The 18,111-nt window shown below is 40.7% G+C and overlaps 1 long non-coding RNA gene across 1 annotated transcript; it reads right to left on the bottom strand.

Moving 5' to 3' along the window:
* Positions 1 to 10,100: 10,100 nt before the first annotated feature.
* On the bottom strand, positions 10,101 to 13,983 carry LOC122109494. Its single transcript, XR_006147706.1, has 3 exons — positions 13,460 to 13,983; positions 11,532 to 11,646; positions 10,101 to 10,270 (listed from the first exon to the last, which is right to left on the bottom strand). It is a non-coding gene; the product is annotated as an uncharacterized LOC122109494 (long non-coding RNA).
* Positions 13,984 to 18,111: the final 4,128 nt, after the last annotated feature.

Here is an 18,111-nt window from a genome sequence, read left to right as displayed (position 1 = left end):
AAAAGAAAATGAAGACACTGGAACTTCTTTTTGCCCAAGCGGCACAGCCAGGTAGCAAAGCCTGATTGTATTGATATCCCTGTCTCCAGAACTTTCAGAGAAAAAAATGGCAGCTATCCAAGCCATTTAGTCTTTAGCGTCTTATTAGATTATCCTGAGCTGCTGGGGATACCTATCTATTTAAAAAGGTATTCCTAAATGGAACTGAAACTCCTTTCACTGTGTCTACCAGGCCTCACCTTTGATTTTCTTCTCTGGAACCATCCTTTCCATCTTATCTTTCTACCCTGAACTTCTTCTATATTGCCATCGACTTGCTCACAATGAATGGGCACCTTTGAAAGAGCCCAGGAGTTGTCTGTGGAGTCCAGATTCCAGACTTTTCCTTTTCTCTCCTTTGTTTTTTATTCCCCCAGCTCTTACAGCACACCATAAAGTTTCACAGGGAAACTTCCCTTACTTTTCTTTTTCAAATAAAAATTTCAATTATCACACATCCATCAAGTACAAGTCTGGTAATAAGACCTGTTAGGCAGTGGCCATCTCATTACCAGCATGCTAATGGGGAGATCATCCGGTGTGGTCTTCAGGCCCAACAGCTCAAGTCAGCATTAGCTGCTGCTTAGAAAAAGGCCGCAAAACACCATCCCTAATGATTTAACAGCTTGTCTCCGAAAACACATTAACCAAGGGAGCTTTTAAATATTAAGAAATAATTATACCAACTCAGTGTTGTCCTTTCTCAAAATTACATCACATCAGGGCTCTGCTAGATAAATAAATTTAGTAAAAGAACACAGGTCTTATAAAAATGAAAAACTGTACCCGTTGATGGCAGGAAGGCGGATGGAGGGAAGGTAGAATTAATGAAAATATTCAGACGACTTTCCCAAATGGATACTTAGAGTAAACCCTACCCTAGCTAAATTAATTCTCCATTATTGGCATTTCAAACCCTCTCTCTCTCTCTCTCTCTCTCTGTTTTTCCCCACTATCTCTGAACCATTTGGGGCTGGAGTAGAATTGGAAGAAAGAGGAGGATGCTCTGGGACCCATATGTTTTAGGCAAGCCAGGAAAGTCCATTTAAAGTCTGCAGCTTGGAAGCCAAAAGAATTTGGCAACAACTTGTAGCTTTGGGTGTACATTACATTAAGACAGAGAGGAACGGCCTTACCTTTACCTGAGGAGGAAATATAAGCTGAGGACAGAAAAGACAGGTTTGTCCGCAACTTTGCCCCCCACACAGGGGGTACTGAACCAGAAACCCCACCATTAATCACTGGTCTCTTTGTGAAGAATTGCTGAAATTTCAAATGAGTCTGGACAGGATATTTGGCTCATTAACACATGACTGTGAGTTTCATATATTTTCCTTCTATACCCAAACAAGACCCTGGGCAATTTGAGGTCACTGGGCATGAAAGTTGGAAGGGCCCTGAGGAAGGAAATGGAGAAGCAGACTTCACAGTTTTGTTCCAGCTCAGGGCAAGGGACAAACTCTAGGACTCCCATGCCTGCATACTCCTGGTCTGCCCTTTTCACCTCCAGCCCTGACATAGGTTTGAGACCAAGCAGACCTCAGTGACAGCTGAACTATGTGTGCCTTCTAAGAGCACAGACTAAGCAAGTGGGGAAACTTTCGGGGACTACAGATGTTTGTAAGATGAACTTCCATCCAGGAGGTCCTTGGGTGTCATGCAAATTCACTGTTTCCATTGCTGTTTCCTTTGTTGCCTTTTTGATCACCTTTTGAAGTGAAGGGCGTAACTGCATATCCGTAGTTTTATAGGCTTCCTAATGACTTGCTTAATTATTTGCTTTCTTTGGGGCCAGATTTGCTTCTAGTAGGCATTGGGAGCCTGGGTACTGATGAGCCTCATCTTCTCGATGGGTCTAGCTCAACATCGTGAGCATTTTGATTCTGAATTCCAAGAGACTGTCTCCCTTGGGCACACAGGCTTGAATATGAAGATTTATTTGTATTTTATTTATTCATTAGACATCTCTCCAGAGATGTCTAGGTGCTTAATAGGAAACTAGTATCTAGATTTTCCAGCAAAGTCAACCACTTTGTAATCGTCTACAGTCTTCATGCATTCTGAGATTCACAGACTCAGAATCCAAGAACACGTCTATGGAAACTCAGAGGGACAAAAATTGACAGCTTTCCTATCATGGTTCTTTCTAGTCTATATTCAGGATGGAAGTTGCTATTTCAAGTACAGGCTTTTGTTTGTTTGATCCTTCTGAGAATAGGAATCATCCCAGAGATGTTCTTAACATAAGTAGTAAGCAGGATCTATGAAAGACTTTCAGTTACATTCTCTTTTCTATTTTTGATCTAAAAACTTCTCATTAGCATAAGCACAAGCAATTTGTAACAACCTTCTCTTCTCCTGCCCCCCATTTTTCGTGTGCCATTATTGAGGCATTGTCCCTTGGCTGCTTATACTGAAGGGTAGTACTCTACCATTTCAGCCATAACTCCATTTCTGGCATTTTAGTAGTTAGTTGGAGATAAGAATCTCCTTCCAGGGATAGCTTTGAACCGCAATCCTCAGATCTCATTCTCCAAAGAAGCTAGCATTAACACCTTTCAAAAAGGATTTGATAACCAGGTACCAGTGCCTCATGCCTGTGAATGCTAACTTGTTGAATATGGACTTGGCCAGTCTACTTTAGTTATTCTCTAGGCAGTAGTGATTGATGAAATGCACACTAAAATTAAATCTATGACCATGAGTCTTGGTCTCTATTTTTTAATCTTCCCTTTAAAAAAATATATGAGATGCTCTATACCTGGTGTGTAATGGGCACAAAATAAAGGTAGTTACCACATAGGGCTGGGAAGGTGGCTTAGTGGTAGAGCGCTTGCCTTGCTTGCATGAGGCCCTGGGTTCAATTCCTCAGCACCACATAAGCAGAAAAAAAAGCTTGAAGTGGCGCTGTGCTCAAGTGGTAGCCTTGAACTGAAGAGCTGAGGGACAACACGCAGGCCCAGAGTTCAGGCCCCACTACCGACAAAAAAAAAAAAAAAGGTAGTCACCCCATTCTTACCAGGGATGAGCATAGACTTTATTTCCTACTTCCTTTTTTAAATAGTCCTTCTTTGGAAATAGAACCTTCTGGCCATTGAAATCTAGATCAACATAAAGAGAGAGGCTACTCTAAATTAAAAGAGAATAGTTTGTTGTAAATCTTGGAATTATGAGCATCCCATTATTATTTTATCAGTAACTCTGAAGGAATAAATTTTACTGAAACTGATGTGTAAGGAATGGAGATGGAGCTTGAAGGTGTCATTGAAAAAATTTTTTTTTAAAAGAAACACTTCTCAGAAAAACAAGAAACAACAAATGCAGGGAAAAAGAAACCGTATTCATTATTGGTGAGAATGTAAATTCATTCAGCCATTATGGAAATCAGTATGGTGTTTCCTCAAAAACTCTAGAAGTAGAACTACCATATGACTCAGTTAGACTACTCCTGGAATCAAAGTCAGTACACAGTAGAGATATCTGCATGCTTACATTTATCACAACACTATTCACAATAGCCAAATGGTGCAATCAGCCTAGGTGCCCACTGACTTACGAATAGATAAAGAAAATATGGTATTCATACACAAAGACATTTTATTCAGCTACAAAGAAGGATAACACCATGTCATTTGCAGGAAAATGGATGGAATTGGAGATTCTATATATATGTATATATGAAAATGTCATAATGAAATCCATTATTTTATACAGTTATTATATGTTAACATTTTTTTTGTCAGTTGTGGGGCTTGAACTCTGTACTTGGGCGCTGTCCCTCAGCTCTTCAGCTCAAGGCAAGCGCTCTACTGCTTGAGCCACTGCGCCACTTCCAGTTTTCTAGTGGTTTATTGGAGATAAGAGTCTCATGGACTTTGCTGCCCTGGCTGGCTTTGAACTGTGATCCTCAGATCTCAGCCTCCTGAGTAGCTAGGATTACAGGCATCAGCCACTGGCGCCCGGCTATATGTTAACATTTTTAAGTGATTTTTTTGTCTTTTTCCTCTCCATTTCACCTCTTTCCATTCTACCCTTGTGTATTGCTATGGCTTTGGTTGACTTAGATGAATTTGACATTTAGTGGCCATCAACTGATGGCATCAAATTAACAGCCATTATATTCTCCCATTGCTTTCTGTCTGCACTTGATTTTATTGATCCGTTAAGATTTTTATTCTTCAGAAAGACAATCAACATGCCATTTAATTTGGCCTCTAGACTATCAGCACCAGGAGAGAGGCATTTAAAGATACAGTGAATGGGGGAGGGAAGAAAGAAGACTATTACCTCTTTTGAAGAAGTGGGGGAAGAAATTGGGTAAAACTTTGATCAGTATCACTTCACCTGTGGACTTTCTATTACAGATGTTTGACACCGTCAGTTGGCAGATGGAGTAGGAAGATAAATGGGCCCGTGTGAATAGCTTTCATATCAAAAGTGGATAGGAGGCACTCATATAATTTCATCCAGGAAATGTTATACTCGCAAGATTTGCCACTTCCCACTGGGGGATCCTTTCAGGCTCGTGAGGCCAAAAGGTGAACGCGGAGGTACCTTTGGCTATGAATATTTCACGGCCTGAGTATCCCCTTTTCACTTGGGCTGTGTGCTGACTGAGGCCTTCTTCAGGATGAGTCCTCAGTTGACTGATGAATACAAAACGCCTCTCTTGAACAAAAGGCATTCAAGATTCGCTGAAGACAAGACAACCTACTTTGGTTTCTGTGTCTGGTACCAGGGTATCAACGGAGATAAAAACACTGAGTGACAGGGTAGCAAAATACAGAATAACACAATCTATTGTCCTCCCATTGACTGGAAGTATAATGGGAAAGTTAGCGAGTCACGGAGATGTCATGGACCGCTGTGAACTTGGGAGGACTCAAGGATCAGAAAGTAACATGAAACAAGGAGGGAAATGGAGATAATATTGGGTTACTGAACATTCTCAAATTGTACTGAAACGCATCCCAGCCCTTTGGAGGGGGCATGTTTTTGACAAGGAAGACAATGGGAAGAAACTGGCAGCTGTAACAATATCACCATTTTCTTTCACTATGGGCCGTAATGTGAACTTCTTAGGAGACACCTTCTTTCACCAACAGCTTTGTTGTGCAGTCTATTGAGGAGGCCGGAGACCAAAGTCATTGCCTTGTTCTGGGACTGTTTAAAACCAAGGAGCCTGCTTCTCCCAGCCAACGACAGCTGCTCTGTTGTGAATTACAGAGCAGGTTTGTAGCCAAGGGCAGAGGAAAGGAACTGAGAAGGAATGAGAGAAGCAAAGCAGGGGGGGCGGGGGAGGGGAATGCACAAGGTGAAGGATTTGGGGCATATGTGCGAACACAGTAGGAAGGACAAAATGCAAGTGGCAGAGGAGAAATAGAGGGAGGAATTTTTATAATGAGGCATCGAGAAGATTTGGATGCTCTATTTCTCCAGGATCTGAGTGAGTTCCTCCTCAAACAAAATATTTAATAATAAGATAATAACAACAATTGGAAGAACTGAATAACTTTGGAGTTATTTCTTGGGACCAGAAATTTGCCCTTGACTTACCTCTTTTCTGGTAGAAAAACAGTAGCTAATGATTGGCAACATCTTCATCCTAAAGCATATTTTGTGTACCACTCACCATTTCTTTTCTTTGTTTTTCTTTCTTTTCTTTTTCTTTTAGGTCTGAGGCTGGGACTCAAACTCATTAGTATCTGATGGTTTCAGTCATTGGCTAGTGCCCTACCAACTGAACCATGCTTTCAACCCCATGGTTAATCGAGTGTGTGTGGTGTGTGTGTGTGTGTGTGTGTGTGTGTGTGTGTGTGTGTGTGTGTGTGTGTGTGTGCTAGTCCTGGGGCTTGAGCTCAGGGCCTGGGTGCTGTACATGAGCTTTTTTGCTCAAGGCTAGAATTCTATCACTTTGAGCCACAGCTATACTACACTCACTGTTCCTTAAACCTTTTCCTACATGATCACTTAACACTGACAACAGTTCTTCTGGAGGTAGCAGGCTTGCTCCTTCAGCAAAAGAACTATACATTTATAGCTGCTAAATTCCACACCTCCCCAACATTTACTTATAGACCTCCCAAGATTTCATGGATCCAGATTAAGAAGTTCTATTCCAGAATGTCTAATGTAGAGCTGGCATGAAGTAGATGATCAGTGAAATCTTTCAGCTTTGAATTATGCAAGTGATGAACTAAATATTCTAGTACAGCAAAATTTGCCATATATTCCTTCACAAATAAATTATTTTCAAGTAGTGATATGTAAGTGCAATATTTTCAATATCAAAAGTATACTCATTGTAATATGATTTTTTTGGTTTGTTTGTTGACGTTTCAGAAGATAATTGGGAAATTTCAACAAAACAACAGAAGACCAGGGTACAACAACGCAGTCAATGGAAAGGGCAAGACAAGATAAATCTGAATCTTTGTTTACCCAAGTACAATCACTAAAACTAATTTTCTTAACCAGTTCATATTAGTCGTACACTCACATATCTTGTCTATTTCCTTTAATAGTAGATTGTGAATAACTTTTAAATTTTTTGCTGATAGCTTATCTAGCATATAGTTATGTTGTGAGTATTGATTTGAGAGAGAAATGACTACACTATAGTTAATCTGTCTCTTCTCTGCCTCGAAAACCAGCATTTTCATCCTGTCTCATTTGATTCTGAAATTGAGAAACCATGGATGGTTTGGCTGATGGAGAAAAGAGGCACCATGCAATCAAACAAGTTGCTGCCTAAAGGAGTAAATAAAGCATGGAGGGTGTGTGAAGCATGACTAATATAAAAAAACAACAACAAACCAGAAACACTGGCAGCTGACTCAAGGATTCAGTGAAAAGATGGGGCCAGTAGCTGAGAGAACTTGTTTCTGGGGTAAAGGAGAAGAACACATGTAGGATGAAAAGGAGGCATCAACATTACTAAAATTATAAGAGCACCGCTTATTCTTTGCTGTGTGGTTAAAGACAGATCTAATGCTGATGAGAAAGGAGATCTGGAAAGTATAATAGCATGAATTTCTTTCCGATATATCCAATGGGTAAGTTCACAAAGGACTGCTTTTTAGGATCCAAACAGCATTAGCAGAAAGCTAATAGTAAGTTGTGGGTAGGTTTGAATTATGATATCTACTTCTACCACCAACACCACTAACCCCACTGCCACCAACACTCACTCACTTTGCTTTTTTTTCATACATTAATTTGGTTTATCACTAATGTAAACCTCGTAATAGTGCTATCACACAACTATTACCATCCTTATTTAACAAACAAGGAATGCTAAGTCTTTCCTTTCAAAGCATTAAGTTGGCCAGTAACTGGTCTAGAATTTGAGCCCAGGTTCTTGTAAAGTCACAGGACACCTCATAGGATATAGCATTTACTTCCATGGGCAAAGAGGGCTTTAATCACAGTTCAAAGCTAAATCGAAATGACTTTTAGTTCCAGTTCAACACCAAAAAGGCAGATGTGGAGCTGTGGCTCAAGTGGTAGAGAGCCAGCCCTGAGCAACAAAGCCAAATGAGACCAAAAAACAAACAAGAAAAGAACAAAGAATTTTACATATACAAATTCCAACATCATGGGCTCTGAAAAGGGCAGAAGACAGTGCCAGTGGCCACTTCCCAAAGTCTCTGATAAGTGCAAAAAAATGAGGGGGGACTTCTTGTCACCAAAGACAATTTTGGATTTTAGAGGAAAAATAATACCCACTATCACCACCACCACCACATCAACAGTGCCTTTGCTTAACCTTCCACCTTGGTTATTTATAGCACTCTACTTATATTTTCATTATTTATAACCATCTACTTATAACTTCTTGAATTGCTGGTAACCCTGGATATATTCTTTTTCTTGCTCAAGATTTCATTTTCTCTTGTATAAAGCAATTGTACTCAACAGACCGATATTTTTTCACCTTTAATACTCTTTGAATTTATTTAGCATCTGTCTCTACTATACATGGGACATTGGAGACAATGTTAGAGACAGAGTTGAACATGGTAAAGCCTGCAACCTCAGGCTCCTTTCCAAGCTATGAGCCTTTGCAGTGCAAACGCTATGCCATTCATCTCTGTACCTCTACCCAGCCCCTCTCATCTCTAGCTCACTGCTGAGGTATTATGTATGCTCAATGAATGTTTATCAAACTTACAAGAAAGGACGGAGCTAGTTATGATAAGTGGTGCAAAATAGAATGTGACAAATATCTTAGAATCAATATAGCATGATGAAATAAGCCACCTGCTATGGTTTGGAACTGAAATGTTCCCCAGAGACATATGTGTTGAAAGTTTGTTCCTAGTCTTCAGCATTGTGAGAAGTGGAGAAACCTTTAAGATATTGAAGCTTAATGAGAGGAAGTTAGGTCATTGGGGACATGCCCTTGACATAGATATTAGGACCCAGGCCCCTCCTCTTTCTCTGTCATGAAGCAAGCCGCTTCATTCACCAGGCCATCCTACCATGATGTATTGACTTGTCTTGGCCCTAAAAGAAATAGTCCAGCAGACTCTTCACTGAGATTGTTGAAACCTTGAGCCCAAACTACTTTTCCTCCTTGTAAATCACTTATCTTGAGTATTTTGTTACAGTGATGGAACTGAGCAACATAGCATTGGTAAAAGAAATTAATAACCAGTCAGAGTCATCAGAAAGATCCCTTAGGGGCAGCTGGCTTTTCATCTTGAAGGAGAGGCAGGGACCTGATGGGCAGAAATATAGCAGCATAAGGAAATTCTGAACAGGGATCATTGTATCTCATCCAGGTTCATCTGACAAGTTGGGGAGTGGGGGAGAGACAGCATTGCAGCCGATGAGCAACAGAGGAGGATGAAGTCAAATTATTAAGAGCCTCACCATTTTTCAGCTTTGGATTTTAGGCTATTCTATAGGAAAGGAAGATTTGTAAACAAAGCTACTATCAGCAGCCAAGCCATATTTAAATTTAGGGATAATACTGAGCGTTGTATAAGACATTTTGGTACCCGTTCCTTTATTTAATTGCATTGAATTTGTGACTCCAAACAATTTTATCAGTTAGATAGGTTTATTGTATGCTAATCACATCTCAAGAAAAGTATTTAATAAACCTTACCTTCCTTTTAAGATAAGGTGGTACACATGAATCAAAATTAAAAACAATCTTTGAAGCTTAATTTTAGCTTTCCTGGGGCTACCTTGGTGATCCCAAGAAATTTTTTTACAAGAAGGCAGGCAGGCAGGCAGGCAAGAAGGAAGGAAGGAAGGAAGGAAGGAAGGAAGGAAGGAAGGAAGGAAGGAAGGAAGGAAGGAAGGAAGGAAGGAAGGAAGGAAGGAAGGAAGGAAGGGAGGGAAGGAAGGAGGGAGGGAGGGAGGGAAGAGGAAGCAAGGAGGGAGAAGATTGCATGTCCTTTTTTAGATGGATGGGAAGAAATTACCACAAACCCAAGTCTAACAGCCAGCTGGGTTTATTTAATTAAGGTAAATGGACCAATTCTAAACTTCAGGACTACACAAGTCTGCTCCTTTTCTTTGCTATATACTTAATTAACACCCAAACCTTCTTTTTAGGAGTTTGGACTTGATTTGTAGATTCTTAAATTCCATGTGTTCTATGTTTCCCAGCATTCTATTCATGATTTTTTTTCCTGAAGGTGAAATTTCCAGAATCAACAATGCTATTGTCAAATCCTTTGTTGAGACAGTTCATTTAGGACATTGGCTCCCCTGGGACATATCTCCAGGTGTTAGTTAAGTGTGCTAAAGAGATTTATTCCTGGGCAAATTGGCTTTGAAATATAAATGAACTCAAAAGGAAAGGCATGTGGTAACTCTGGAGGGACATAGTCTTTTTACTTTAGGAATTGGCTTTTATGAGTCTGCTAATACATAGGATTTTCCTACCATCCTTGGGTGTTTTCTGCTCATATAGAAAAGTGACCCTTTATCTTCATTTAGCTGAATATGGTTCCACCCAGACTTGTAAACCTGCAACTGGATCACTGGAATCAGGAAAAGTGACACACAAAAAGACTTTATAACCATGGGAGTAACTCATTTTTATTTTGGCCAGAGATTTCCACAAAGTGTTATTTTGATTGTCTCTGGAGAGAAGTAGCCTCAGTTCATCATCTACCAAGAGAGAATTCACAGATGAAGCTGGCCCGGCTCAGTCTCTCCACTACTGAGCAATGTGTGCATCATCCTTTAGCTTCTCATTAAAGAAGGATTTCTAGGAAATGAATAGAAAAGAGAAAGTTGAACTCAGGTTAACGTGAAATAAAAAGAATATTTTTTAAAATCCACTCAAGGACTTCAATTTCTATCCTAATGCATTTCAAGTGCACCATTTAAAGTATCTTGGAACATTGCAAGTTTCCCCTTTTTTTGCTGGATATTTTACTTATTGTTAGTCTCTGACCACTTCTAATATAAAAAGGAAAAAAACCCTCAGCCCTCAAAAAACTCTTCCCTTTTCCTGAGGAAAAGGGAAGTAGAGGAGGAGAAATCATTGATGCTGGAAGAGGGCAGGTAAGGATGCCAAAGCCTGGTAGTCAGATGGAGCTGGCCATCCTCTGTGGAAAGTTTATAGTAATATAACTTCTTCCCATCATGATCAATATTTCTTCCCCTACCCCCCAAAAGCTCTCGAAAGATTAGATGGGCCTACAATTGCATACAGCATCTGCTATTGGAAGAGAAAGCTTGGGTTAAAGCAACCTGGGTGTTACAAAGTCACTGAAACTTCACAAGACACTTTCAAATCTTTATGGAAAAGACAGCATGCTTTTAGAATTTATAGAGTCAGAACAAGTGGATGTTGTGCCCAAGAACTGTGAAGGAAAACCAGTGGGAAGGTACGGTAACAACTAAGTCATCATCTAGCCATGTAGACCCTGTCTAGCAGAAGTTCTTCCTTTGCTTTCCAAGTCCTCAGCATAACTTTTCTTAATGCAAGACCCTCATAGGCTTTATCTTCATCTCTCCAAGACTGTAGAATCTCTCCAGGGAGCAAAGAGGGCTTGAAAAACTGGAGGACCACAGCAGGATGGAAGAACACACTTGCTAGAATGAAGGCCATGAGGCCAGCTTGCTGAGAATCTTCACATTGAAAGGGAAGTTTGCCAATGTCCAGTTCCCTGCTCCAGTTGGGGAAACATAGAGGATGCATTTAGGAGGTTGGAAGTGAAGATTCTTAGAAACAGAAGCAGACATACCTTCCCATATCCAACTGTTGTGATAAGAACTTGGAACCATTTTACTATAGGTCCCAAGACAGAGACTTTAGCATCATTCAACTAGGAGGTAAATGTCAGCTGTCCCCTCCATTCCCTGAAGATCCATTTCTTAGTAAAATTCCACTTAACTAGCATTTACTGGCTGGGTACTCAGGTTCAAATATTATTATAGCCACTATACATGTATTAACTCATTTGACCATCCCCACTACAGGGATATAAACCCATCTACCAAACATGAGCTGAATAACTTACCCCATGACACATGGCTCGAGTAACAGAGCAAGTGTGGAATCCAGGTAGGTCAGCTTCAGTATGTTCCAGGGAGTTCAGCACCAGAGTTTCTGTGTGTCTCCATGTCACCTTGTTTCTACAAGATGGATAGGGAGATCAGAATCATAGATACTCCATGAGGAATAATTACTATCACTCCAAGTCATCAAAATGAAATACCATCCCTCAAGCATGGTTTGTTTGCTTTTTTTTCATTTACGAGAAATTCATGGGATCATAACAGCATGTCGCCCAATTGGCTTCAAAAATTTTGGCCATGAATATATGCATCATATATTTATGTACATGACATAGCTATATGCGGCAAATTAGATAAATGTCCTAATTTGCATATCAAACACATTTATAAAACACACAGAAATCAAATTAAATAAAGGAGGAAACAACTTTCAAAAAGATTGTCTAATGATTTTTTCTTGCTCTCTGGGGACTAGGATACTTCCTCAGTTTTGAGAATCACCCAGAAGCCCACATTGTCCATCTTTCCCATAATAATCAATGAGAACATGAGTGGAGGAAACCATATTATTGACCATCCCAACCATCAGATGACCCCACTCCACTACTCTGACTCCTGGTCTTTTCTTCATAGATTCTAAATCCAGTCATCAGCTGACACAGAGCTGCACCTTGGAGAGGGTCAGAGCCAACATTAATAGGCAGATTTGTGAACCCAGCAATCAGTCTCTTTAGCCATTATTGATTCTTCTTCTTCATCACCATCCCGTTCTTAGATCTTCTTGGATACCTGATGGTAACAAATCTTTCCTTTGACTCCATTGTGAGTAAAACTGTCTATTATCCACAAACTACCTGAACCTGAGCCCAAGTGTTTCACAGAGTGGTTTGCATTTCAAACCTCATCTTCCATTAAACTTTCAAAGGCATATTTACCCCAACAGCCAAGTGGACTGGGCTGTTATTGTCCCAGATATGCAGGTGCTAGGAAGTCTTGATGGGGGAAATGCTTGTGACAATGTCTAGTATACTACCTGGTGTATAGGTCCTACCTATACTCTGTAGGTCTCCATTTCAATCATGGAGCCTGATTTCAGAAGGAAAGGCTATTATCCATCACAGGGAGTGGATGAAAAGAGATAATTACCCAGAAACCACATAATATTCTGCCAAACCCCATCCAAGCAGAATGGTGCTGACAGCTCACTTCTAGAGACTTTTGCCCCTGAGACTCTACTGTGTTTGGTACTGAGATGGAGCTGCTGCCTATGGCTTCCTTATTTGAAGATAGCTATCTGACAGAGGCTCCCTTGAGTTTAGCCTCTTAAGCCTCTCTGCACATACTAGAACCAGCTTCCCTTTACCCCAAAGTACCTTCCCACTCCTGAACCTTCCTGACCACTCATGAGGGAGTACCATTCCAGACCAGAGAACGAAGGCAGAGCGGGGCAGGGAGGGGGAAGGCTGCCCTGCAGGGCTGAAGGGCAGCTGTTTATATTATAATTAAGGTTTTACAGCATAAACTGAAATGTAGCTTGACTATTCCAACAAGGCACTGGAGGTAATTACCACTGCTAGAGGCGTTCTGCACTGCCAATTATTTCCCTTCCTAATTGAATAACTTAGGCCACATTGTAGAGGGCCAGGGAAAGGAAGAGATTGCTTTCAAATATGGACACTCCTTCCGAGGCCTTAGAATAGCATAACGCTTCTTACACTTCCAGGCACAGAGCTATTCAAACAGCCTTTCCTGAGAGCTTTCTGGAGGAGAGAAGAACTGAGTCCTGACTTTCACTACTCACAAGCTCAGGCAGGTTAAACTCCCGATGCCTGCTTCCTCACCCATAAAACGGTGATAACTGAAGTGTTGATTTCACTGCATGGCCATGAGGATTAAATAAAAGAATACGTATGTATGTAGTCAGGTTTACCTCATTTCAGCAATTTTAAAACAGAAAAGGCTTCAGTTGACAATCAATTTAGAGGTCTCCATTCGTGTTCTTCTGGCCTGCTGTTTTGGGGCCTGTGACAGCATATGTTGTTAGAGGAGACCTATTCACCTCATAGAGGCCAGGAAGGGAAAGAGAGAAACAGGGAGGGTCTGAGGTCCCCAACTAGGCCACACCTCTTAAAGGTTACACTATCTCCCAATGATACCAGTCTGAATACCAAACTTTCAACATATAGTTCTTTGAGGCACCCTTATCCAATCCATAGCCATACTAATCCTGGCAAGTACAGAACATTCAATCACACTGATAGAGACTTGGTGGTGACAGAGGGTGTGACCAGGGAAGGGCAGGTGCTAATCTTCTACCTTCTCATAGGGGACAAGCTGTGGCAGAGAGCAGCCCTGAGTCTTATATGACACAGGCAGGTAAACAAAGGCCAGCAGCAGAAAGACGGTGTACACTCTTTGCTTAGAAGGAAACAATTCCTCTAAGTCCTAGGGGAAATGCTCTTTCCTAAGAAATGGTACTAATTCAAAGATGCCCAGGCCCTAGGAGGATTTGCTGCTTATTGTATCTCCTCTGCATCTTTTCAAGGAGCCAGCATCATGCAGATTGCTGTTTCTGCTCCCTAGTCCTGGGCAAACCTGTGGTTAATAGGCCATAGAGTTGTAGAATACTTTCTACATTATAAATTTCATTCTACTCTGATCTCTCCTTCAATCTTCACAACCATCTGGAAAAGAAAAATTTTTTTAAAAAGGAGTAGACTTCCTGGTTTACAAATGAAAAACTAGAGGCCAAGAGAGGTTAAATAAATTACATAAACCCAATCAAGGACTAAAACGCAAGTCTCTGCCTCCACTTTTCCCCACTGGTCCACTAGAAGGAAGTCAATTTCAGCCCTCCAAGTTAACAACACACTCTCACACCCAATAACCTTGCTATGTTTTAAACATCTCAGAAGCCAGACAGTGATTCTCAAACTTTAGAGTGCATAGGAGTGTCTTGGGGAATGTGTTTCAAGTGCAGACTCCAGGGTTATACTCCTAGAGATTCTGATTCCCTTAGTTGAAGGCAAGACCCAGGAAGTTGAAGATCCCTAGAGTTTTCTGATTTCCCTGGTTCAAGGGCCATGCACCAAGGAATATCAGACTAAGAAAACCTAGGATAGAAAATAGAGGCTTATATAACGTCACCTGTGTGAACTCTTATTTCTTAAGCGTTCTGAACTTTAGTTTCCTTATACACAAATGAAGACAACAACATTTACTTCCACAGGTGTTTTGTGAGGATTAAATGAGATAATGTATGCACAGTGGTGAGTACTGTGCCTAGCACAGGACAAATGCTTGGCAATGTTAGCCATTGTTGTCATCTCTGCTGCTAGGGTCATGAATATTACTCAAGTATAATCAAGTTTTGTGTTACTCAAGGGATAAATTGCTATACCTCAAAACCTTCTCATCTGGACTCATTAAATCTGTAGAAGATTGGGACATAAAAGGAACATAAATAGGAACTGATAAATTTTAAATCATTTTTAATAAGACTGGCTCATCTATCCTCCTCATTTAGCTGTCTTGGGTGGGGGTGTTGGCAACTGTTGGTATAAATAAGAGTTGATTTTCTAATTAGCAGACACTGATGAATAGTAGAAAGGGGGAACTGAAGGATACAACAGGAGGGCCTTCCTGAGAACTGGCATTAAATCCATGTGATCTTCACAAAACCTCCCGGCAGACAGCTCCAACAGGGAAAGAAGGTGCATGCCCTTCCCGTGCTCAACTTCTTCCCAATCATTATCCATTTTCCTCATACTTTGGGAGCAGCTCAGGGGTATTCGGGAACACCAAAGTGTCTCTAGCAAGATTCAGGGACCTCTAGATGAAAGTAATTCTGTCTACATCCTAGAGAGAGAGAGAGAGGGAGAGAGAGAAAGACAGATAGACAGACAAACAGACAGAAAGACAGACAGGACAGACAGACAGACAAACAGGACAGACAGACAGGACAGACAGACAGATAGACAGGACAGACAGACAGACAGACAGACAGACAGACAGACAGGCAGACAGAGGAAAAAGAAAGAAAAACCACTCTTGCCTTAAGTCTGCCCTGAGAGAAAGAAAGAATGTACATTAGAAGTAGAACAAATTGTGTCCACCAGATAACCCATTGCCTGTAGTAAAATCTCCTCTGCTCCTGCTCTTGAAATTTTCCTTTTTGTTGTTAGTGTATAAACATTGTATGAGATATCAGAGTTCATGGTATTTTCGTACTTTGACTATATTCGCCCCCTGGTTGTCATCTTATTCTCCATCTTCCCTGCCAGTGGTGTCCTTTCCTTCTACTCTCAAAAGATTCCAATTCCACATATGAGAAAGAACATGCCACATTTGTCTTTCTGAGTCTGGCTTATTTCATTTAGCATGACCTCCAGTTGTATCCATTTCCTTGCAGACAACCTGATTTTATTCTTTTTTGTTCTAACCTTTAAATATGACAGAAATCTCCTTAAGATGTGAATCGACAGTTTCAAGAAAGGACTTTGGATAAACTGGCTGGGGCTGGTGGCCTGAACTTTGTCAGTGAGCCCCTTTGAAAACTTTATATTGTAGGCATAAATTAATCTGTTGGATTGAAACCCATTTGTGCAACTATTGAAAGATAATAAAAATAAATCTGAAAACGATTTCCTTTCATCTAGGCCATCTCCATAGATTAGTGAGTCCACTTACACCCTAAAACCCAAACTTATGATTGGTGAAGGCCCAGAAATCGTATTGAGTGGTGGAGGTGAGTATACCTTTTCCCATAGCATTTCTGCAGGTATGTTGCAGTCAGCAGCAGGGAGATTGGTGTGTCTGCCCTTCTTTTAGATGTTTCAATTCCTAAAGTGCACATTTTGGTGAGAGCAAACTACTACAGACAGTCCTTCAGGTTTCTATTTCTCAAATATGGAGATCAAATCTACAATTGGTTCATAGCCAGGTAAATCATATCACGTATGCTTTCTTTTTTGTTAATGCTCAAGAGTTTGTGAGATCCTATATCAAAAACAAACTGAAGGAAAAAGAATAGAGGGCATAGCTTCAATGGTGGTGCACATGAACAGTAAGCTTGAAGCCCTGGCACAATCCTACGTATTGTCAAAAAACTGTTCCAACTCCCATTGGCTTTAATGTTGACTAGATAATTCAAAGTTTTTGAAACAAACAGAAATGTGCAATATTATTCATATTAAATGGCACCACTTAAGACAAAGGAGTAATCACTAGCTCCATACAGGTATTCATAAAATATTTATCTTAGCCCAGTTATCAGATTTTCTTTAGGGAACAACTGGCCTTTTTTGACAAGATAATATGAGGGTGGTTTATTTTTAATTCAGTACTGCCTAGACCTTAACATTTTGCCACAACAACCCATGTAGATGTGACCAGCTACATAATTTATGAGTCTAGTACAAAGTGAAGATGTAAAGTTCCTTGTCAGAAATCTTTAAGAACTTTAAGGCAGTAGAAGTAGAGCATTAAACCTTATACAGGGTAGGATACTAATGACTCTGTCATAGCTACTCAGCAAAGCTGAGATCTGCTGATCATGATTCGAATCCAGCCTAGGCAGGACAGACTATGAGGGTCTTATATCCAATTAACCACCAAAAAAGCTGGAAATAGAGCTGTGTCTCAAGTAGTAGAGTACCAGTCTTGAGCAGAAAAAGCTCAAGGGCAGTGCACCTGTCCAGAGTTCCAGCCCCATTAACTAAATAAAAGAAAAAAATAAATGTACAAAGAGCCCTTCTAAGCTTGAGGTCCCTTGCCAGAGGCACTCAGCCCAATATCAATAGATTTCCCAGGGTGGACCTCTCAGTAACCCAGCCTCTGCCATACCATATGGCTGATGACTGCCCCTGCACAGATCACCCCCCCCCCCCCCACACACAGACCCTGCCCTTAAATGACCAGAAATAAATATGGCTAACATTAATGAACACTTGATTTTCCTGATCACCATTCCAAGAACCTCAAACTTATTTATTAACCCATTTAATCCTTAGGACAACCCTGAAATGGAAATACTGTTATTTTTTATCTTGATATGGAAACTGAGTTTTGGATGAAATTAGCACAGTTTCATAGTTACATAAATATAGGGTATTACCAGAATTTGAATTTAGGCAGATTGGGCCCAGATTCTACTCCATGGCTACAGATTCTACTCCATGGCTACAGATTCTACTCCATGGCTACGCTACAGTGCTGCTAGCTGTCATTCTCCAACAGGAAATCTGGAAACTCTGCTAATGGATTTGCATTCTGTGAAGGCCTCATTTTCTTTTCTGGTTTGGGGAGTTAATGCAGTTCTTGGAAAGTGCAGTGGCCTGTGGACTTCAGCATGTGCCACAATGGACATACCTGGAAAACAGTACAGATGTGGATGCAAAGCATTAGGAGTGGCTTTTCTTGGTGCCTTCCATGTTATGGAATCTCCACAATCAAAGCCCATGGAATTCGGACAGTGAAGGCCACAGGTAAAAGTGACTCAAACCAACAAAGACCATCATCTTCCTGTTATGGAAACCCATTTATGCTGGGCAAGTGGCATCTGTAGGCAGAATTGGGATTGCC

This window comes from Dipodomys spectabilis, unplaced genomic scaffold, assembly GCF_019054845.1.
Source record: "Dipodomys spectabilis isolate Male_0828 unplaced genomic scaffold, ASM1905484v1 ptg000069l, whole genome shotgun sequence".
NCBI classification, from domain to species: domain Eukaryota; kingdom Metazoa; phylum Chordata; class Mammalia; order Rodentia; family Heteromyidae; genus Dipodomys; species Dipodomys spectabilis.
Note: the sequence above shows the minus strand (reverse complement) of the source record. Positions and strands in the feature narration are given on the sequence as shown.